This window comes from Saccopteryx leptura, chromosome 3 (genome assembly GCF_036850995.1).
Source record: "Saccopteryx leptura isolate mSacLep1 chromosome 3, mSacLep1_pri_phased_curated, whole genome shotgun sequence".
Lineage (NCBI taxonomy): Eukaryota > Metazoa > Chordata > Mammalia > Chiroptera > Emballonuridae > Saccopteryx > Saccopteryx leptura.
This window is the reverse complement of record NC_089505.1, coordinates 264,948,615-264,974,051: the sequence shown is the minus strand read 5'-3', so window position 1 is coordinate 264,974,051 and position 25,437 is coordinate 264,948,615. Positions and strand designations below refer to the sequence as shown.

The following is a 25,437-nucleotide window of genomic DNA, read 5'->3' as shown; positions in this document are numbered from 1 at the left end:
ATTCCTCAATAAATATTCATTAAGCAACATTATTCCACAAACATTGTTATTGGTGCCCATGATACATCAGTGTGCAGGACAGAAGCATATCCCTTCTTAGTGGAGTTTGTGTTCTAGTGAGAATCAGATTTTACACAGTACTGTCAAAAGGCAATTTATTGATTTATGGGGTTAAGAAATATTGGTGATAGGCAGAAGAGGAGGAAGTGTCTCAATGATATTGAAAATGTTTTCAGAAATCAGAACACAATAGGGAGTTCTGGGTAGCTGTTTTAGATGCCCCTTCTTTTTAGGAATTTTCTGCAAATCGTTTAACAATTTTTGTTTCTTGATGTGAGGACTCTTTGCAAGGCAGGATACTTCTCATTCCCGGAGAATTACATCATTCCTCCGGTGACTGAGGGTATTTTGTGGTAGCTTATTTTATTCCACTTCTGTTCCCCCAAGTACAATTGTACTGGGCGCTGTGTTATTTATTGATTAACTGTACTAGGGAAAGGGCAGTAAGTGTTACATATTGATGACCTGCACAAAGGTTTACTCCTGTTAAGCTATATGCTCTTGTTTATTTTAGGAGAAAATATCAACTACAAATTGTGTTGGGAATTTTATCTCTGAATCTATTCCTTTATAAGAAAGCCATAATCTGTAGGCAATTTATAGTTCTTTCATAAAAGCACTATAACAACTAAACCACCATAGGATTTGGCAGCTGGCTCCATTTTATATTATTTGGATGAATAATAATATCAAAAAACTTTATTCACTAAAATACTTATAAAGATACTAGGTTGTTTGACTATGGTCATAAAAGTTACATACGTAAAATAGGAGGAGTTAGTGTACTGAAGGATGACTTTGATAATTATAACTAAAAGAACATGCATTTTGTAAAGAAATTTGACAAACATGATTCAGATTACATATTTACATAAAACAAATATAGGCTGCTATTGAATTATTCTCATTTTCAGACATAAGTTTAAAGCAAATATATTAATATTTAATCACCCTGATATTTCACTATCAATGAATGTTTTATGTATTTTTTTTCTTTTTAGAATTTTTCCTGGAAATACCACAAAATAATGAAGAAGATGCATTACAAAATATTATATGTCATTCATACTTATCTTGAGTTTGGACATGATTATAAATGAACTCAAACTAGTTAAAGAGATCTGCCTTTGTGTGTGTGTATGTTTTTAACTTTAATAAATTTACATGCAGATATTCTACTCATCTAGTAGTTTTAATATTTTAATAGCAGCTTGTGAAAGCACAAATTAACTATGAAAAGAATTGATTCAAAAACTGCAATGCATGAAAAAAATTGTTTTATTTAGCCTATTTCTCCTAGTGGGTAGTTGACATAATAGGTGGAGGGAAATGTGTTCTTTATTTGTTCCATAGGGCTGGAGTCAGGAAACTGGTGTGGCTCGGTTTACTCCTAACTTATGATTTCAGTGTCAAACTACACTTCCCAGGAATCTGTGTGGGAAGGCTGAGAGAACAAGTACAAAGATGGAATGTCACGTGAATCATGACGTCTTACCTCTCCTGTACCCCCTCCAAATCTTTAGTAAATTTAATTAAAGTCATGAGATGCACAACTTAGTGATTTCTTTTGTCAGAAAACTGATATTGAAAAAAAGATGCCAAGATCAGAGTATGGAAACAGTGGTGAAGTAAGGATGTATGGTTAGAAAATGAGACATTTGTATTACTCCAGGTTGTGATGGTAGAGTTTGGATCAAGTTCACAAGAGAGAAGTTGGCTTAATGTGACAGGGCTTCACATATTCTGCTCACAAAAAGTAGGGGATATTTTATCACTTCATATTCATTTTGAAATATCTCCTAATTTTTCTGAGCAGTATTTATTAAGCAGAAACTGCCTTTACTCTTCAATACCTATGGCTTTTTTTTACCTCTGTGACCTACCTTTCATTCCCAATAACTTGTTAGATGCTCTGCTTTCATAAAACTAAGACTTCCCACAGATATCCAAATAGTTAATAATTCTTTACTGCTACTCTAATATGCATCTGTGCTCATTTTCTTATTTTAGCAAATCTGGGTTCATATCTTTTTTTTTTTTTTTTTTTTGGCATTCCATAACGTACTTGTTTAGTGATTACTATAATAACACATTACTTTACATTTTACCACCATTCAACCTTAACTTAGTAAGAAGTGAAGCATCCTTTGTCTTCAACATAACTACTTGCACCTGCACCAGCACTGTGCTCATTAAAAATAGAATTGACATTGGCTTAGCTCAGTTGGTCAGAGCTCTGTTCTGGAACATTGAGGTTGCCAGTTCGATTCCTCAGTCAGGGCACGTAGAGGAGCAGCTCCATGTTTCTGTGTCTCTCTCCTTCACCCTGCCTCTCTCTCTCTCTCTCTCTCTCCCTCTCTCTCTCTCTCTAAGGAAAAAATAAAATAGAATTAGCATAAGATAACAAAAAACCTACAAGTCAACTGATTTTAAAAAATTCACCAAAGTATGCAAATTATGGGACTAGGGTTGTTATGGGTTTACATCCTACGAATTTGTGCTCAGAAGACAGTGGCTTGTCTTGCCAGTGTAGTTTCTCAGCATCATTTTAGTCTTAGAGTCTACAAATCCAGGTGGCCAGGTTTAGTCAATATTCTAGATGAGTATGAAATACTGAATGTATTGGGGCAGGAGTGATTGATTGTGGTGACTGTTGCTGCATGTATACTCCCAGAGAATTCCTCTCCCTTTTTTTCTTTTCCCTGGGGACAACTTCTCTCTCCCTTTCTAGGCTCCTCTCTCAGCATCTACTCTCGCAAGAAAGGCTGCCTTCCATGATGAACTCTTGTCACTGCCTATACTGCAAAGTGAGTAGCAATTTCTCTCATTAACCAAGTAAAATGAAATAACAGAAAAGTCTAATTCTTGTAAGGCACAGTGCTACATTTAATACTGCCATTTATTTTACATTAGGGATGTCTAATTAAATGGATATAGAGAGATAAGAGACAGACTGAGTTAAGGACATCAGTACTCTTAGATAGTGTGCCAGTTGGCTACAATTAAATTCTGGTTTCATCTTTGGCTATACAACCTTTCCTGGATTTCACTAGGCTGTTTCTCCTTCATTATGTAATGGATCATCGTGATAAAGAAACCATACAGGTCCTCAGCCTTTAATGAAAAGGGAAACTTTTTAATGCCAAGGTGTCTTGACACCAAAGAACTTTGTGTTAGTGGGAACCGTATCTGAGGACACCTAGGAGGAATATGTCAGTGAAGGGAAAACATTGATTTGGGGAATACAAACTTAGGACAGGGAAAGAGCAGAGATGAGGAAGTCCTCAAGCATGGGAGGAAGCCAGATGCCAGCTTCTCCCTCCAGAGCTGGGAATCAGCAGGCACTAAAAAAAAACAGAGAAGATCGGTGACAGCTCACTTGGCAACAAACCAGATAACTTTAGGGCTCTTGATCTACCCAGTATCTTTGCGCCTTCCTCCATTCCTTTTTCTGTATCTTCCAGCTATCCTTTGTAGAACCTCTTTCTAGTATTTTTTGGGCAATGCCTTGTTTCTAGACTTTGGACTAAGAGCTGGGGATGTAAGGTGACAGTAACCTTTAGGTGACTATAACTGCTATCTATGATAAAAGTATGAGAGGATGAGTACCAGTACTGGAAGTGCATTTAGAAGGGAGCACACCTCAGGAATAGAGATTAGTTAGCCCTGCTCAGATGGAGAGGAAGAATGTGGTGATGTTAGGGGTTTTAAAGAAAATCAGAGTGACTAGAATCCAGAGTAACTTGTTGTGTGTGCTGGGGATAGGGGCAACTATGAAACAGAGGAGTGTATTACAAGGCACAGTAGAGAGAAACAAAGTTCAAAGGATAATCAGGAACTGATTGTAAATCTCTTTTAAAATACATAATAATTTGGACATTATCCTGAGGACAATGGGGACCTGTTGAAGGATTTTAATCAAGAAGTGACATGATTAGATTTGAATTTTCAAAAGATCACTTTGGCTGTCACGTAGAGAGAGAATTAGGAGGAAATGAAATTTATCTATTATTTATTAAGGTATTGAAATTGGCCAGAGAACATTTTCACAGGTAAGACATCTCTTCATTTACTCAAAAAGAAAAAAAACTAAAAGAGAGATTTAAGCTTTTGTTTTGTGACTTGAAAAAAACCTTAGTTAAGACAAAATCAGAGAAACAGCAATCATGTTTATGCACATATGGTGCCTGCTTCTCAGATTTAAAAATTATCTTTACAACAATTTATTTTTCCTCATAAATTTTCCAGGCACACATATCTTCTATTAGTAACACAATGATCACTCCATCTGACTTGTTCTTAAAAAAAATCAAGAGAAATAGGATTGTCCTTCCCTCAGTGTCTCATCTGAAATGAAAATGCATCTATGAAAGGGCTTGTCATAGTAATTCACCAAGGCTTGACCAGTATCACCCATTATGGTCATCCTTGCTTAATGAAGATCAAACATCTCTGCCTGTCTGACACTAACATCTGAGCTATGGCTTAATGGCCCCCACCTGGTAATAGTGATCATTCACATATTTAGGTTGTGAAATGTTTGGTTTCCATCATAGGGCCATTATTTCCTTTTTCAAGGTCTTTATGAGTGGTATAGTAATAAAAGCAATTTCAAGGGACTGATAATGCAGGTTTGCAGGTTGGAGCTTTTGTCTTTCCAAGACCAGTCACGGAGTTGGCATTTGACTCTGCTTTCTCAGGAGAATAGTTCATAGCACAGAATTATCACACAATTTAACACAGCTGGCACTCTGGCCACAAGAGAAACCGGAAAAAAAATTGGGGTGGATAAATGGCAGGTAGGCTGAACATAGGCTAAGAAAGGGGCCTGGAGAATAGAAAATCTCATTATAAGTTTAGAGATACTTTAAATCTCTTCAGGACTTCTTTTCAGACTCAGACAAATTCTGCTAAAATTGCAGAGTAGTATTATTGACTACTAGTCTTTCTATAACCACATTTAATATAGTTTTCTAAATGCTTTTTTAATTTATTACCTCTTTTTATCTTTGCATTTTCTTAGAAAATAAATAGTATATTACTGACATATGGCAGCTGAGAAAAATGAAGTACAACAATATTAAATAACTTATCCAATGTCATATAATTAATTAATAACAGAACAAGGATAAGATCCTTGTTCTAGTTTAGCTTCCTAAAGCTAACCTCTTTTCCTTAGTGGTGATCAACCAAAAGTTCCTTGGTTAATAATCTAGGGTTTGATTATTTTAGCAGAATTCCCACTGCTTACCATCTTTCTGAAGATTGAGCAAAGATTAAAAAAATATTAGAGGAGGACAAGATGGCAAAGGAGTAGGTGGACATACCAACTTCCACCTCCCAGAACCAAAGTGGATTACAACTTAATTTTAAGAACCATCATCTGGAAAAACTAATTTTGGACTAAACTAAGAGGACTCTTCAACCAAAGAACACTGAAGAAGCCACACTGAGACTGGAAGGAAAAGCGGAAATGCAGAGAGGGCTGCCCAGCACCCCAAAGCGAACAGCAGCCTGGAGAGACTTGTGTGGTGGGAAGTGAGCTTAGCAAAGAGGGGAGGGTCCTGAGCCCCAGGAACAAAGCCACAGCCTGAAGCCCCAGAGCCTAGAAGAGGCATATGGACAGTATTTAGCTGGAAACAAGTCAGGATACTGTTTGTGAGAAAGAGACTGATTTCTCAGACCCAGGATTCTTCTTAAAGGGAATGCGCAGAAAAACTCTCTCACAACCACTCACCTGGGTCTTTGGAGGACAGGGAGAGAAGAGAGGACCAGATCAGCAGGAAGAGAGTGTAATCTAGGAGGCACAGGGAAAAATACTTTGAGGGACAGCAACCCTAATCCCTGAGATGAGTCACTCTCCAAATCTGAAGTGAATATTTCCCCTGGAAATAGCAATACCAGCAAAGGGAAGCAGGACACCAACCAAACAAGCTCTCCCATGGTACTTACAGCAGAGTTGTTTAAAAGGAGGGAGCTTTTGGGACTACAGTATTGAGTGTTAAGGTCTGAGCTGCAGAGCCCCCACCCACACAGCTGAGGGTTCACCCGAGGGCAGGCAGCGGCAGGACGTGGAAGTGCAGTTCTGTCAGCAAAGGCAGAAGCTGACTGGCCACAACTGAGGCCCAGGTGTGAGCTCAGTCTGGCCAGGCTGGGCAAAGGGGACATGTAAAAGTGGTCAAGCCCAGCAGAGGGCCACCTGCAAACCAGCCTGTGGGGGAAAGGCAGGAACACCGGAAGAGGCGGAGACTCACCCGTGAGCAAGGGCACAGGAGTGCAGCCTTGCCCGGCCTGCAGGAACCAAGGCTTGCAGCCTGACTCACAAGCCGGCTCCTCCTGCAGAGGTGGAGTGAAAGCTAGAACAGGCAGAGGCCCGCAACTGAGCAAAGGTAATCACCCCTGCCATCAGGGCCAAGGCTTGTGGCTGGGTGTGGTGCATAATGCTACCTGCAGGGGCAGGGCAAATGCCTAGGCCACCAAGGCTTGTACACCCAAGCACATGTCACAGCCCCTCCCATGAAGAAGAGATGAAAACCACAGCAAGAGCCCCAGTGGGCAGGCACCAGCAACCCCCATCCCCTAAAACCCTAGGCAGCAGCAGCAGAGGGGGTGGTGGGCCTGCAGACAGACCACATCTAGGGAAAACAGAGGCCACACCCAGTGAACTCCAGTGGCCAAAACCTTCTTTTATACAGACAAAATGGGAAGGCAGAGAAATGCAACACAAATGAATCCATAGAAATCCTCAGGAAAGGACATGAATGAGTCAGATATAACCAAATTACTGGATGCAGAGTTTAAAATAATGATTGTTAGGATGCTCAAGGATTGTAGAACAATAGATCATCATCATTATTATGAACAACTAAATAAAGACATAGCAAATATAAAAAAGGACATTGAAATATTAAAAAAGAATCAGTCAGAAATGACAAATAAAATATCAAAAATAAAGAACACAATGGAAGGAATTAAAAGAAGGATGGATGAAGCTGAGAATCAAATCAGCGAGTTAGAAGACAAGATAAATGAAGGCACAGAAGCAGAGCAGCAAAAAGAAAAGAAACTCAAAATGTCTGAGGAAACTCGAAGAGAGCTCTATGACAACATGAAGAGAAATAACATCTGGAGCATAGGGGTTCCTGAAGAAGAAGAGAAAGAACAAGGAATAGAGATTTTGTTCAAAAATATCATAGCTAAAATCTTCCCTAAATTAAGGCAGAAAAATGTCTCACAAGTTCAAGAAGCACAGAGAAGTCCATTAAAGAGAAACCCATAGATATCTACACCAAGACACATCATAATTAAATTACCAAAGCTAAGTGATAAAGAGAAAATATTAAAAGCTGCTAGAGAAAAAAAGGCTATCACCTACAAAGGAACCCCCATAAGGATGACTTCTGACTTCTTAACAGAAACACTTAAGGCCAGAAGGGAATGGCAAGAAATATTCAAAGTAATGCAGAACAAGAGCCTTTATCCAGCAAGGCTATCATTTAAAATTAAAGGAGAAATAAAAAGTTTCCAGCCAAAAAAAACCTCAAGGAATTCACTATAACCAAACCAATGCTGCCAGAAATGCCTGTTGTAAACAGATCAAAGGGGAAAAATAATATAGCAAAAGAGGAATACAGTTTTAAAGAATGAAATGGCAACATACAACTACATATCAATAAACACCTTAAATGTAAAAGGATTAAATAATCCAATCAAAAGACATAGGGTAGCTGCATGGATAAGATAACAGGACCCATACATATGCTGTCTTTAAGAGACACACCTTAAAACAAAAGATTCACAAAGACTGAAGATAAAAGGATGGAAAAAAATATTTCACGCAAATGGAAATGAAAAAAAAGCTGGGTAACAATACTTATATCAGACAAAATGGACTTTAAAACAAAGGCTATATAAGAGATAAGGTCATTTCATAATGATAAAGGGAGCAATCCAACAGGAAGATATAACTGTTATAAATATCTATGCACCTAATATAAGAGCACCTAAATATATAAAACAAATTTTTTTAAATATTTTTATTTATTCATTTTAGAGAGGGGAGAGAGAAAGAGAGAGAGAGAGAGACAGACAGACAGACAGACAGAAAGGAGGAGCAGGAAGCATCAACTCCCATATGTGCCTTGACCAGGCAAGCCCAGGATTTTGAACCAGTGACCTCAGTGTTTTCAGGTCGACACTTTATCCATTGTGCCACCACAGGTCAGGCTATAAAACAGACTTTGATGGATTTAAAGTGCGAGATCAACAGCAATACTATAATAGTAGGGGATTTCAATACCCAACTAACATCACTAGATAGATCTTCAAGAAAGAAAATTAACAAAGAAACAGCAGACTTAAAGGATACACTAGATCAACTCGATTTAATAGATATCTTTAGAACCTTTCACCCCAAAGCAGCAGAATATACATTCTTTTCAAGTGCTCATGGTACATTCTCTAGGATAGACCACATGTTAGGGCACAAAGGCGGTCTCAACAAATTTAAGATTAAAATCATATTGAGTACTTTCTCTGATCACAATAGCATGAAACTAGAAATCAACCACAACAGAAAAACTGAAAAATACTCAAACTCTTGGAAACTAAATAACATGTTATTAAATAATGTATGGGTTCACAATGAGATCAAAGAAGAAATAAAAAAATTCCTAGAAATGAATGATAATGAGAATACATCAACTCAAAATTTTTTTTTTTTTTTTTCATTTTTCTGAAGCTAGAAACAGGGAGAGACAGTCAGACAGACTCCCGCATGCGCCCGACTGGGATCCACCCGGCACGCCCACCAGGGGCGACGCTCTGCCCACCAGGGGGCGATGCTCTGCCCATCCTGGGTGTCGCCATGTTGCGACCAGAGCCACTCTAGCGCCTGGGGCAGAGGCCACAGAGCCATCCCCAGCGCCCGGGCCATCTTTGCTCCAATGGAGCCTTGGCTGCGGGAGGGGAAGAGAGAGACAGAGAGGGAAAGCGCGGTGGAGGGGTGGAGAAGCAAATGGGCGCTTCTCCTGTGTGCCCTGGCCGGGAATCGAACCCGGGTCCTCCGCACGCTAGGCTGACGCTCTACCGCTGAGCCAACCGGCCAGGGCCAACTCAAAATTTATGAAACACAGCAAAAGCAGTCCTGAGAGGGAAGTTCATAGCATTACAGGCATAGCCTAAGAAGCTAGAAAAAGGTCAAATAAACAACTCGACCCTGTATCTAAAAGAACTAGAAAAAGAACAGCAAGTAAAGCCCAGAGGTAGTAGAAAGAAGAAAATAATAAGGATCAGAGCAGAAATAAATAACATAGAGGCTAAAGAAACAATACAAAGGATCAATGAAACCAGGAGCTGGTTCTTTGTAAAGGTAAACATGATTGATGAACCCTTAACCAGACTCACCAAGTAAAAAAGAGAGAAGACTCAAATAAATAAAATTAAAAATGAGAGTGGAGAAATAACAACTGACACAACAGAAATAAAAATATTGTAATAAAATACTATGAAGAACTGAATGCCAAAAAGTTAGACAACCTAGAAGAAATGGATAAATTTCTTGAAACATATAATCTTCCAATAATTAATCTGGAAGAATTAGAAATTTAAACAGACTGATTACAACAAATGAGATCGAAACAGTTATCAAAAACCTCCCAGCAGAGAAAAGTCCTGGGCCTCATGGCTTCACAAGTAAATTCTACCAAATATTCAAAGAAGAACTAACTCCTATCCTTCTCAAGCTATTTCAAAAAATTCAAGAGGAAGGAAGACTTCTAAACTCCTTTTATGAGGAGAACATAATTCTGATTCCAAAGCCAGGCAAAGATAACACAAAGAAAGAAAATTATAGGCCAATATCCCTGATGAATTTAGATGCTAAAATCCTCAACAAAATACTAGCAAACCAAATCCAGCAATATATGAAAAAAGTTATACAACATGATCAAGTGAAATTTATTCTGGGGAAGCAAGGCTGGTACAATATTCACAAATCAATCTATGTGATCCATCACATAAACTAAAGGAAGGAGAAAAACCACATAATAACTTCAATAGATGCAGAAAAAGCATTTGATAAAATCCAGCACTCATTCATGATCAAAACTCTCAACAAAGCGGGAATACAGGGAACATACATCAACATGATAAAGGCCATCTATGACAAACCCACAGCCAACATTATACTCAATGGGAAAAATTTAAAGCAATACACTTAAGATCAGGAACAAGGCAGGGGTGACCCCTTTCACCACTCCTATTCAACATAGTTCTGGAAGTCCTAGCCACAGCAATCAGTCAAGAAAAATAAATAAAGGGCATTCAAATTGGAAAAGAAAAATAAAACTTTCATTATTTGCAGAAGATACTATACATAAAAAACCCTAAAGTCTCAGTCAAAAAACTACTGGACCTGATAAATATAGTAAGGTGGCAGAATATAAAATTAGTACTCAGAAATCAGAGTCATTTTTATACACTATCAATGAATTTTCAGAAAGAAAAATTAAGGAAGCAATCCCCTTCACCATTGCAACCAAAAAAATAAAGTACCTAGGAATAAATTTAACCAGGGAGATTAAAGACTTGTACTCGGAAAATTATAAAACATTGATAAAAGAAATCAGGGAAGATACAAACAAGTGGAAGCATATACTGTACTCATGGTTAGGAAGAATAAACATCATTAAAATGTCTAAATTACCCACCCAAAGCAATTAATAAATTCAATGCAATACCAATTAAAATACCAATGACATACTTCAAAGATATAGGATACATATTCCAAAAATTTATATGGAACCAAAAGAGAACACGAATAGCCTCAGCAATCTTGAAAAGAAAGAATAAAGTGGGAGGTATCACACTTCCAGATATCAAGTCGTACTACAAGGTAATTGTACTCAAAACAGCCTGGTACTGGCATAAGAACAGGCATTTAGATCCATGGAACAGAACAGAGAACAACCCAGAAATAAACCCACACCTTTATGGATAACTGATATTTGACAAAGGAGCTAAGAGCATTCAATAGAGTAAAGACAGCCTCTCCAACAAATAGTGTTGGGAAAATTGGACAGCTACCTGCAAAAAAATGAAACTAGACCACCAACTTACACCATTCACAAAAATAAGCTCAAGATGGATAAAAGACTGAAATGTAAGCTGTAAAACCATAAGCATCTTAGAAGAAAACATGGGCAGTAAACTCTCTGACATTTTTTGCAGCAATATATTTGCAGATTTATGTCCACTGGCAAAGTGAAATAAAAGACAGGATAAACAAATGAGACTTTATCAAACTAAAAAGCTTTTGCACAGCTAAATAGAATAAGAACAGAATAAAAAGACAAACTACACAATGGAAAAACATATTCGACAATACATCTGATAAGAGGCTAATAACCAAAATTTATAAAGAACTTGTAAAACTCAACACCAGGAAGACAAACAATCCAATCAAAAAATGGGCAAAAGAAATGAATAGACACTTCTCCAAAGAGGACATACAGATGGCCAATAGGCAGATGAAAAAATGCTCAACATCACTAATCATTAGAGAAATGCAAATTAAAACCACAATGAGATATCACCTCACACCAGTCAGAATGGTGCTCATCAACAAAACAACATAGAATAAGTGCTGGGGAGGATGTGGAGAAAAGGGAACCATCCTACACTGCTGATGGGAATGCAGACTTGTGCAGGCACTGTGGAAAACAGTATGGAGATTCCTCAAAAAATTATATATTAAACTTTCTTTTGAGCCAGCTATCCCAGTTTTAGGAATATACCCCAAGAACACCATAGCACTGTTTCAAAAGGAGAAATGTACCCCCATATTTGTGGCAGCATTGTTCACAATAGCGAAGATCTGGAAACAGCCCAAGTGTCCGTCAGTGGATGAGTGGATTAAAAAGCTTTGGTACATATATACTATGGAATACTATTTGCCATAAGAAATGATGACATCAGATCATTTACAACAACATGGATGGACCTTGATAAGATTATACTGAGCGAAATAAGTAAATTAGAAAAAACTAAGAACTATATGATTCCATACATAGGTGGGACATAAAAATGAGACTCAGAGACATGGACAAGAGTGTGGTGGTTACGGGGGTGGGGGAGGATAGAGAGCAGAGTAGGAGGAGGTGAGAGGCACAAAGAAAACCAGTTAGAAGGTAACGGTAGAGAATTTGACTTTGGGTGATGAGAATGCAGCATAATCAATGTTAGAATAACCTAGAGATGTTTTCTCTGAATATATGTACCCTGATTTATCAATTTCACCCCATTAAAATTAATAAAAAAAGAAAATATTAGAATAAGAAAAGATTTGATTTTGTAAGGCAATATCAGCATCCTATATATAAGGTTTGGCTTTTTCTCTCTTTCTGTGGCTAAACACATGTTCCATGATGTTTTTGTATTTATTTCTTTGTTTTAAGCAGTGAAGGCAAAAACTGAATGGAACAGACATGGATCTGAAAAACTCATTCATTTAACTCAAATATGCAAATATCAAATATATTCACAGCATTGTGGTAGACTCTGAAGAGGAGAAATAGTTAAGCTTAACAGAGTGTTTACTTCAATGGGTTTCATTGAATTCCCACAGTGTTTACTATAAAGGGCACTACTGGGAGGATTCAAGGGAAAAAAATATCAGACAAAATTCCCACATTAGAGAAGCTTTACAACCTAATTAGAGAAAAACACTATACTAATATAGCTAAGTAACAGCACAACATAATGTAATTAAGTGTAAAAGTGGGTGATTCCTCGGTTCTTTTTGGTGCAAGTATTAGAAATCACTTCAAACTACAAAGCAAAACAAAACAAAACAAAAAAAGACTAAACACACATCAGGATATGCTTGCCCAAGGCAGAATATGCAGCAAAACATCATAAGAGGCTGGAAACTGTTAGAAACCTGGTCAGCAATCACCAGCAAATCTCATCTCTGTACACTTCTGCATACTTACTATATCCTTTACTTATTTTTCTGTAGATTAAGATTTTTTTTTGCTTCATTGTACATATTGCTAAAAATGCCTACCTCATTATTTCAAACTTTATATATTCTTATTTGAAGTAATCAGGCCAGAAGCATTAGCTATCCTTCAGTACCAATTCTAGTTGTTACAACAGGGATTGTTACTGGTTCATCTTGGGTCAAGTTTCTACTCCCTGATTCAGTCATGCGTGGCTGGATTGGAGAGCCATATATACAAAATAAATACTGAGTCAATCTTTTTGTAGAAAGTTCTACAAAAATAAAAAAGTGTTATATGCTAGCAAGATCTCTTAAACTATGTCTATTAGAGAAATTAATTCACACAAAAAATTATAGTCTGAGATGAATTTCTGGAAGGCCTTGGTAACCAACAAAGAATAACACTTGAATTGGTGAATGATTACAGACAAAAAATAATTATAGGTAGAACAACAGAAATGACACAAAAGTGGATGGAGATAAGTTGGGTTATGTTTGAAAAGCAATGGGTAAGTTTGTCTTCCAGGAGTCAAGGGTTCGTGTTGTACAATTCTGGGAAAATAATTTAATACTATTTATATATGAGGAACTCATCAGAAGTGGGTTTCTAGTTTCCTATCTTGGTTATAGATGTATCTGTAGAAGTTATCAGCATTAGAATGCTAACTACTCTCAAATCATGAGAATAGATTAATTTTTCTAGGGATATATTTTTTAAATCAATAGGAAAGAGGATTACAAATTGACCTTAAGAATCATTAACACTTTAGGAATAATAAAAAGTGAATCCTGAAAAAAAATTGTGTCACAGATGGCGAAGGAGAAGACATTTTCAAAGAGAAAATAGTCAATAGGTCAGCTGCAAAAAATTTGAATAGGATAAGGCCTGTAAATTAATCATTGGACTTGACTATTAAGAAGTACAGTGGTCCCTGGTCTATTGTGGGGGTTAGGTTCCAGAACCCCCTGCAGTAGGTGAAAATCTGTGAGGTAGCAACCTTATGTTTATTTTATTATTTATAAATATATATTTTAAGGCTTTATAAACCCTCTCCACACTCTTATAAACCTTTCCCACACTGTTATTAACCTTTCCCACTCTTATAAGCACTTCCTATGCTTTTAAACACTTTCTACACTCTCAAACCTACGTAAACACCATGCTCCGGTTGGTCGCCTCCCATCCATCAGCCAGTAGTGTGCCCTGTACGATCTCATGTGGGCAAACTAACTCAAGCAGAAGGGGCTATAGCTGCATTTTCCATATGTGCAAGTCATTGTCTACTCATCTGCTGTACACTATGTACTTTATTTTGATTTAATATTCTTTTAATATTATTTTCATATTGTTTTCAATTTTTTAGGATAGAAAATGCTTATTTTATGACAAAAGTAATTAAAATAATAAATATATAAAAATACCTAAATACCACAAAATCCCATAATATTGCAAAAAGTCCCCGATACAAAATTAGTTATATACAATTTAAAAATCTGCAATACAATGAGACTGTAAAAAGTTAACCACAATATGATGAGGGACAACTGTAATTGAAGACCTTAAAGAGAAACAGGTCAATGAAAAGGTAAGTCAGCAGAGAAGACATACATGGGTGAATGTGTGAAGGGGAGGACACGGACTATACCATCAGGATCTTCTACAAGGAGGAGGAGATGAGTGGAGGCAAGTGATTGTAGAAGGGGAGAACTAGGGAGAAGTTTAAAATAGGAGATAAAATTAACTATGTTTATAAAATGAGGAGAAAAAAATTATGAGAGAAAAGCTGCAAAAGGATTTGTGAGAGTATGAGATTGTAGAACTAAATTGGTTTCAGAAAATGATAATATGCAGAAAGAGTCAATTAGGTACTGAGAAGAGGTCATTATATTTGAAAATAAAAACTATGAAGGGATATTCTGAATTGCTTTTTGATTTTTCAGTCACATCTACTTACATGATTGCATTAAATCTATCTAACCACTGTGTGTGGTCAGCTGCCCAAATATTATTGGACCACTATTCAGAAATAAGGAATTGTAGCCTAATGTGTTAGTTTGCTGAAGGTTCCACATTTGTTAAGGATTCAAATATAGTTCCTACAACTTTAATTCTGGTGCTTATTCAGCTTTACCATGAATTCCAGTGCTCGCATAGCAGCAGCTAAAGTGGATAACATCTGTTATAGTGAAAGTAGCAGATTACAGGATTTTAGGTGAGTGGTAAGCACGTAGAAATAAGATGTATAGATTGTGTTTTGAGAAGTTTAAAAGTAAAAGGGAATTTCAGAACAGTTTAGAGGTGTTTGAATTTTGTATGGTTTTCAATGGCTATAGAAGCTTTGAGGTGGTTGTGACATGAGCGGAGGTACCAGTATTGAAGGAAAACCTGGGGATGAGAGAGAAAGAAATGGTCAAATGCAAAGTTTTGAAAAAGACAACACAAGTGCAGGCATCAGCTTTGGAAAGAGTAGCCACAGCTCTTTCTTAGTGAACTATGATGATCAAAGAATAGAGAAATGTGGAGACATCTTGAAACATGTCATGTAACACGTTTCTCATTCCCTACATTTCCTCCTTTGTCAAGAGATAATAATATTCATGATATAAGGTTTTTGTGAGAATGCCATTAGAAACTGTATATAACTTCCCAGGACACAGTAAAGACTGAATTTGAATTTTTGGTGGCTAGAACTCTTCCTGAGAATGCCAATAGGTAGACACAGTGGTACTCACCAAAGATTTCATCAGCTCTCCCTTATTTTTACCACAGTCCTCCTAGTTAGCTGAGTCACAAGTCATTTTCATCAGTGAGCAATGAGCAGATAGATATGATTCAAATTCCTTGTGGGACAAAATCTTGAACAGCCAGTGTGTGATTCTTCATTTGCCTTTCCCCCTACCCAGCAAATGGAATGATCCATAGAGTAGAGGCACTGTCATTTTGGATGAAGTAGTTTCCCCTTTACCCCTTCCTGACTAGTGTAAGTCATGTCTCATGTAATGAAAAAAATCACTTTTCATGTGCTAGGCCACTGGTTTCAAGGTTAATTTGTTAAGTCTGCATAACATGGCCTATCCTGATTACTACTACTACCACCACCATGCTAATGGCAGTTTCAAAGCCTATACGTCTTGTTCTTAAGATTACATGTTAAATTAGAGCTGAGTTAATTATAAACTATTTCTACTGAGCACTGGGAACCCCCTGTAAAGTTCAGTTTTCTTAAATTCCCTTCAAAGCAATTCACAAAGTACTCTTTTAGCATCAGCCATGTACACTGTGCTGGGCGTTTAGAACACAAAATTAATAATAATAGCAATAATGTACATTTCTTGAGCTCTCTTGCTCCAGATGTAATGTGCCTCACAACAAAATTATGAGTTGAGTTCTATAATAAACTGAGACCCAGAGAGGTTAATTACTTTACCACTAACATAGAGCTCAAGGCTGGTTAAGCTAGAATTCTAAATTAGTTACTGGAGTTCATACTTTCAATCAATCACTCTGTTATATTTTCCCCTTACTCAGTGGTATCAACCCTAGGGAAGTTCAGAGTCTCTGGAAAAAGTTCTAAAATTCTAGGTCACAGATTGGATGCATCAGAATTAGCTAAGGAACTTTTACAAAAATAGATATTCTTGAGCCCTTTCTAGACCCATTTAATCAGAAGCTCTGTAGTAAGGCTTGCTGATTCTAAATGCTAATCACATTTGGGAACCACTGTGTAAGAGTGATACCAGTATTTTAATCATTATAATATAATAAGAGAAAAGAGATTCATTTCAAAATCCAATAGAAACAGTTATATGAGAGTAATTAATTCTGCTTCTGGAAGTACAAGAAGACCTTGTAGTTGAAGGAGGAGTAACAGTAACAGTTTGATAAAAAGATAGGTAAAAAAAATCCCATGATATAAAAATGAGCAAACACAAAAAGGGACATTTTGTCCAATTTACTTCGAAAAGTTGGTTTCATAGGGCTTAATAGAGGCCCCCTTCTCTTTCTATGTAATCTTAACTATTGCCAGAGGTCTAAATACTGTCTTTATATTAATGACTTCCAAATTTATATCTTCCAACCAGAGTCTCCCCTAACAGTAAAGCTCTCATAAGACTTGGTTACTATTGTCTTCCCTCAGATATTTCATAAACTTGGAAACAATCCATCTGTACTCTTGAATTTTCCCCTAACCTAATTCTTCAAATTTTAAAAATCTTGATAAATGGCACTAGTTCAGTTACTTATTGTTGCATAACAAGGCATCACACAACTTAGTGGCTTGAAACAATAATTTCTTATTACTGTAACCCAAGATTTTATGGGTAAGGAATTTGAGCAGGGCAGTGGGGAAGACTTATCACCCATAACCTCCTAGGCACTCCGCAGTGTCTGGGGCCTCAGCTAAGATAGTACTACTGGCTGAAAGTTAGGAAAGCTGGGGACTCGATGAGCACCTCACTCTCCCCTCTTTCCTCTGCCACTCCCACCCTTGTTGGTACTTCCACCTGAGGCTTCTCATAGCGTGACTGCCTTAAAGTAGTCTCCAGACACCTGGGCAGGACTTCTAACAAAGCCTGAGAAGTCCCAGAAAGTTACTTCTGTTGCATTTGTTGGGCAAGTAAAGTCAGCCCAGATTACATGTGTAGGGGATGAAGGGAAGAGGGATCTATATTCTATCTCTCAATGAAAGGACTAGTTGAGAATTTATAGCCAAATATGAAAGCCATCAAATCAGTTGCTCAAGCTTTAAATCTGGGAGTAATCTTTAACACTGTCTCTCTGATTCCACAGTATGTCTTGATGTTTTTACCTCCACAACCTATCCTGAATCTATGACTGTTTCTTCTGTCAGTAACATAGTCCAAAACTGCCATCATCTTTTAGTTGAAGATGCATTCAAACTATTTTCACAGCTATCTTTCTTGCCCTCGTATAATGTATTCTTTGCATAAAAGAGTGTGATCCCTACACTCCCCTGATTAAACCACACTATGGCTTCCTTTTACATTTAGAATGAAATCCGAATTCTTTTACATGACATACAGGTCCTTCCTGACCTAGCCCTATTTAACTCTTCTATATCTCAAACCTTTTTACCCCTGACTCATTACATTCAAATTTCACTGATTTTCATAGTCCCTAAAGCAGAAGTTCTTAACTGGGAAAGATCAATTTCCCCCCAAAAAAGTTATTTGACAATGTCTAAAGACATTTTAGTTGTCACAACTGGGGGTTCCTACTGGTATACAGTGGGTAGAGGCCAGGGATATAACCAAATATCCTCCCATACATAAGAAATCCCCACAACAAAGGCTGATTCTGATAAAGGATGACAGCTTTATCACCAAGGTAGTACAACACTGTGAATTCACTTGGTCCCAGCAAGTTCGCAGAACCAATACCTTATTTTTTGTTGAGTTCAGCAAACTTGTTGTTAAAATGACACTTATAATTAATTTCTCAATTATTTTGGAACCAGGTTACTGGAATATTGAAGAAGTACTAGTTCCATAGAAAGCAGCTGAAAAACAATTGCTCATATTTAATGACATTTGTAATTACCAAATTGATAATGATAATCAAGATTTCGTTGAAAAGATTTTTTTTGTGACAGGAACAGAGAGAGAGACAGAGAGGGGGACAAATAAGCACAGACAGAAAGGAAGAGCGATGAGGAGCATCAATTATTCCTTGAGGCTCCCTGGTGGTTCATTGATTGCTTTCTCATACGTGCCTTGACCCGGGCAGGCGGATAGACCACAAAGTGAATGACCCCTTACCCAAGCCAGCGAAATTGGGTTCCATCTGGTGAGCTGTGCTCAAACCAAATGAGCCTGTGCTTAATCCAAGAACCTTGGGTTTTCTAACCTGAGTCCTCCACATCCCAGTCTGATGCTCTATCCACTGCACCACCGCTGGGTCAGGCTTGTTGAAGATGTTTTTAAAAATTCCCAAAACTATGCAATTCCTAAAAGTGTTCAAGGATCTAAAAATATTGTCAGAACAATTACTGCAAGTTCAGCAGAAGTGGAAAGGGGCTTTTCAAAGATGAACCTGATATGTTTAGAGAAGAGAAGTTTCTAATATATCAGGCACAATGAGCATTAGTTTAATTGGCCTACCTCTAAAGGAATGCGACCCTACTCTAACAGTGAAAAGATGGTTGAAGATCAATCACACAGCCGATGATTCTCTGATAAAAGTGGAGAAAATTGTGAGGACACCAATCAAGAAGCGATATGGAAATATCTTAAATAACAGTTTTATTGTTTTTTGTTGGGTGTTATTTAATATTTTTTCATTATTATTTTAAAATTCTTTCTTATAAAATAGTTTAGTTTGGTGTACCTCTTATTCTTATTATTTAAGTACAGTCTGTCCGTAAATCATGGTGCACTTTTGACTGGTCACAGGAAAGCAACAAAAGACAATAGAAATGTGAAATCTGCACCAAATAAAAGGAAAACCCTCCCAGTTTCTGTAGGATGGTGTGGCAGCATGTGCGCATGCACAGATGATGACATAACACCATGTATACAGCAGAGCATCCCGCGGCCATGCCAGTCGAGATGTGGACGGTACAGAGGAAAGTTCAGTGTGTTCTGTGGCTCGCTAAATTCAAATCCGTGACCAAAGTGCAACGTGAATATCAGCACGTTTATAACAAAGCACCACCACATGGGAATAACATTACTCGATGGGATAAGCAGTTGAAGGAAACTGGCAGTTTGGTGGAGAAACCCCATTCTGGTAGGCCATCAGTGATGAGTCTGTAGAGGCTATATGGGATAGCTACCTAAGGAGCCCTAAAAAAATCTGTGTGTGAGCCCATATCGAACTGCACTGAATAGTATGAAACTGGGAGAGTTTTCCTTTTATTTGGTGAGATTTCACATTTCTATCATCTTTTGTTGCTTTCCTGTGACTGGTCAAAGTGCACCATGACTTTACGGACACACTGTATTAAATGCATGAAATAAACTACCATTCCGTATATCATTTTTTTATCCTTAAAACGGTCATTAGGGCAGAGAACTGGTTGTTAATATCTATTTGAATCCCACCATTGTATGTGATTATTTGCATATTAAAAAATACCATGGAGAGTTTTTACTATTTTATTTATTTGCATAAATTGAGACTTAACTATTATTTTTATATCACATTATTTCAACTTTGGGTAATTCAAAATTTTATAAAGGGTGACTGTATTTTATCTCATTTTTAGTCTATTTCAGGAAATACTAAAATAACATTCTTTTTCCATTGCTGTCTGTTTTGGAGAGGTCTCAGGGCATGTTGAGAATGCCCCTACTTACCTGTTAGTAGTCAGCTACTCCCTACAATGCTACATCTTTTTCAAAGTCCTGCTGACCAGTGTTATAGAATCCTATGTGTGACATCAGTCTCCAAAAGTTGATTGATGGTAGCTCTGCCATTGGTGTTTAGCCTGTTGCCAACTCTTCTTCCCCAATACTCCTCGTAGTTGTTTCTAACATGAACTTAGACTCCAATAGTGCCCTTGACCCCAAAAATGCATTTATCACCAAATTCTGAGCAGTATGAAGACACACACTTTGGGCAACCCTTAGATATAGATCAAGTTATTCCAGAAATAAAGATGTGTTAAATTTTCTTTTCCTGTCCACATCTGTTGCTATCACTTGTCTAGATGAGAGATTCTACAAAAGAAAGTGATTAGTCACTTCTAGATTTATATGTTTTTTCTGGCCCAGCTGAGAGAGGAAAACAAACACACGCGCACACACACCGCACACATGTATGGGCACCATCAGGCTCCATGACTTGAGTTATTTTTGGCTCATTGAAAACAAAACACAGGATAGTAAGCAGCATTTATTTAATAATTTTCTAATTCTTCCTTTGGACATAAAAAGTAATGTTGAGCTCAGATTCCCTGAGTATCTGATTGAGGTCTCACTGGCCACAAGTGAAAGCCTAAAGTTCATGTGCAGTAGCCATAAAGGGCAGTAGCTGATTCTTTTTGTTGAGCTTTTGTTTGACTCTTAAGAAACAAAATTAAAAATATTTTCAGGGACTGTAACCTATAGAAAGATATTGACACTTCAGGCTATTCTCAAGATAGCTAATGTAGAATAAAAATTTATTTTAAGCATCTGTGTAAAACTTTGAAATACACACAGGATTTTTTTCCTGCTTGCTTTGCATAACTTCTGCACTCAGCAATATCATCAAAGAAAAAATGAGCTCTTTTCTTTCAGCTGTTTTATGCCTGGTTTGTTTAATAAGATCTCTTCGTCTCCTTAGACCAAGGAAGAAGAGTATGACATCTTGTGGAGTCTAGGTGAAACATTTTATTGCAATAAGAATCATGTACATAGGAATATGTAAATATATATAAAAGCTTCTCTGATTCCCTGATCACAGACACAGACTTCCAACATTATGAATGCTCTGATTCTTTTAAATACTACCCTATTTTATAATTGTTTTATTTATTCAGTATGATAAGTTAATGTACTACATGTCAGGCAGGCATTATTATGTGACTAAGATTGTATTATAAAATAAAACATAGTTCCTTACAGCCTACTAAAAAGTTGCATAAAAGTAAAAATATTTTTACAATGCATTGTGAAAAAATAGTGTTAACAGAGAGTTGTACATAAATAATGTTTTAGAAGCCCAGATATATTGGTATATACCTTATTTTTCTCACCAATTTATATACTTTTAAGATTTAGTAACTTAAAATTATTTCCCTGTATCCATTCCCATAATAATTTGAATTTATTTGGAAGAATTACAATGTTGATTAATTTTGTCTCTTTTATTTTAACACTTTCTTATTGGAAGGTACATCCTCTAGAATTTCTTAAAATATTATTTTTATTGAAGTATAAAATGCATACATATGCTATACTATATCCTAAATTTATATTTCAATGAAATATCTCCAAGTAAACTTGTTCATGTAACCACTCACCAAAACGATGTGCTAGAGATAGCTTGTACCATCTTGGGAGCCCATTGTTAAGTATTTAAAAAATTTGTGGTTAGTTATTTAAATATTGGCAACTTGCAATAGAGAATACCTTTGTTACTTGGTTTCTGGTAAGCAAATTGCTAACGATTTACCATCACAGATTAGTCACTGCAGATTAATGAAAAGAACATTACTGGCATCCCTGAGATTACCCCTGTGCCTACTTCCAGTTACTAACCATTACATTTTAGAGGTAACCACTAACCTGACATCAGTTATTGTAAACTTATTTTATTATTTTGGAATTGCACAGTGTGAGGAAAGAAGAGATCCATGGGAATCTGAAGTTTAAATAATTTGGGGGGCCCACATAAATAAACAAATATAAAACTAAACATACAAAATTAGATACAGGGCCTTAGATGAAATCACAGGAAGTTAAAGACCTTTTTATCTTCATATTAAATCCAGCTCTGTTTTTCTTTCTTTATTTATTTTTTGCTTCTATCATTTAACATTGTGTTTGAGAGATTCATCTATGTTGTTGCATATAGCAGACAGTACTATTCTGCATTTCATTTATGACAATACACTTATCTATTCTACTGTTAAGAGATATTTATTTCCAATTTAAAGCTTCTAACAATATTCCCATTAAAAAAGTTTGTGCCATTAGGTGCATATATGTTGCATTGTGTTGGGAATGTACCTATGAGTGAAATTATGGAATGATAGGGTATGCATTTGTTTAGCTTTAGCAGATAGTACCAAAGAGTTTTCCTGAATGGTGGTAAAAGTCCTAACAGCAGTTATGAGAGCTCCAGTCTCTGTTCTTGCCAAAGCAGGGTATTGTGAGACAAATTTTAGCCATTCTACTGGGTATGCATTGCCTAATAATCTAATGAGTTTTAACATATTTTCAAATGAACTTTGGTTCTTTAGATATTTTCTTTTAACAGTGTTTTGTGCATTAAAAAAAAATCAGATTATTTTTAGTGGCTCATATAAATTCTTTTTATATTAGTTCTTATATTTTATATATTAGTTCTTTGAGGGGTATATGCAATGAAATATTTGCTCTTGTTCCCTAGTTTTCATTTTCACTCTTTCAAAGGGATCTTTTGATAAAGCAAAGTTTATGATTTTGTAGGAATTTAAACATTTTCATAGCTAGTACATTATGCATTCTGAAATCTCTGGCTTCCCAATAATATTAAAAATATTGTCCTATATTATTTTTAAAAAGATTTATTGTTTTACCATTTATTTACTGAAGAATTTATATCACTATAATGTATATATCTATAGCTCTTAGTTTTCTTCAGTTTTTCCTTATGTAATTTTAATTCATCATTTTCTGCAGAAAAATTTAGAATTATAATATATTCCTGATATGCTCTTCATCTTCAACAATTCTTCTTGACTCAAAATCTTTCTTTTTCATATTTTTATGATACAGTAGTTTCCTTTTATTTAGTATTCACCTCACATTGTAAATTATTCCCTTTTTTTACTTTTAATCTACTTGCATTCTTATATTTAAAGGTGTGTTTACTGTATCTACTGTTATTTTTCAGTCTGATAAACTTTGTCGTTTAATATGAGTATTTAGTTCATTTATATTTAATGAAGTTACTAATATAGGTGAACTTAAATTAACTATCTTATGATTGGATTTATATTTTTCTAATGTCTACTATATTTTTTCCATTTTTTTCTAATTTTATAAGTAAATGTAAAAATTTTATATATATTCCTGTTGGCCTGTTAGGTATATATTTGATTACTACTTATATTGTTTGCCCTGCGTACTATAACGTGTCTTGACTAATTCTACAAATTAATACTTATACCACATCTCTTTCTACTCTTAACAAGACTTTTTTATTTTTTTGATATGTTCTATTATATTTATACATATGTCTAAATATCACAACATTCTTACTATTTTATATAGTTAATGACTTAGTTTTAGCCACATATTTAATCTTTCCACAATTCTCCTTCCTTCTTGAACCTCTGTGATTCTGTGTAGGTTCATTATTCCTCTGCCTAAAGACAAATATCCTTTGATATTGAGTATATGTCTTTTGTCTTACTTAGGGTAGCTTTAGAGTAATTCTCAATATCAAATTGTTTATATCCTCCAACATTGTTTTCCTCTTCAAAATTGTTTTGACTCTTCTTCTTTTGCATTTCTATATAAATTTCAGTCACCTTTTTAATTTCTAAAAACATGTTATAATTATTTGTTTTATTTCACTTTATTGTTTTGGTATCTTATATCAAGACTTCCTTGTATTTTTACATACATGATCATGTTGTCTGTGAATAAAAAGAGGTTAATTTCTTTATTTCCAGTGTGTTGGTATTTTGTTTCCATTTCTTCCTCAGCTGCACTAGCCTGGCCCTCTAAAACATGTTAAATATATAAAATATGGAGCATAGAGAATTTTGTTCCCAGATGTAGATAGAATGCATTTGTCATTTACTTTTAATAATAAAATTGGTAAGAGCTGTATTTTATAAATGACTTTTATTGTGTTGAGAGAGCTATGTATTTTCTGTTCCTATTCTGCTGAGAGTTTTTATTATGAATGGATGCTGACTTTTTCAATTGTTATATATATTTATATATACACACTGTATATTGGAACAGTCATGTATGCTTTCTCTTTATTCTCTTAATATGGAAAATAATGTTTGATTTTCATGTACTAAACCAATCTGTACTCCTGGAATAACCCAACTTGTTCATGATGTATTAGCCTTTCTACCTATTGCCAGAATCAATTTGCTAAATATTTTGTTAAAATTTTTTGCTTGTATGTTCATGAGCTATATTAGTTTGTAATTTTCTTCTCTTCAATAGCTTTTTCTGGTTTTGGTGTCAGGGTAATACTGAAAGTTTATTTTCTCTGCCATATGCTGAAAGACTTCACATAGAATTGGTATTGTTTATTTCTAAGTGTATGAAATAATTCACCAGTTAAACCTCTGTCTTTAGAGGGAGTTTTGAGTGGGGGAGTTTTTATTTATGAATTCAATTTCTTTAGCTACTCAATTATACTATTTCCTTTTGAAAGTTGTCCACTTTATTCAATTACACTATTTTTCTTTGAGTTATCATTGGTCATTTATGCCATTTGAAAGTTGTCCACTTCATTTACATTTTTTATTTTATTATAAAAATATTTTTAGATCAGTCTAGTTTCAGATTAATCTTTTCTAAGAACAAGATTTGACACCCTTGTTTTTCTCTTTTTTCTTTGATTTCTATTCTTATTTTATTTTTGCCTTTTATTTTGAATTCAATTTGCTCTTTTTTCTAGCTTTTAGAGTGGAAATTTAGATAATTAATTTTAAACATTTCTTCTTTTCATTTTGCTTTTTTATAATTTTTAA

The 25,437-nt window shown here is 35.8% G+C and overlaps 1 pseudogene; it reads left to right on the top strand.

Moving 5' to 3' along the window:
- Positions 1–15,196: 15,196 nt before the first annotated feature.
- The window catches only part of LOC136398503 (large ribosomal subunit protein uL24 pseudogene), a 101,115-nt pseudogene continuing 90,874 nt past the window's right edge, over positions 15,197–25,437 (top strand).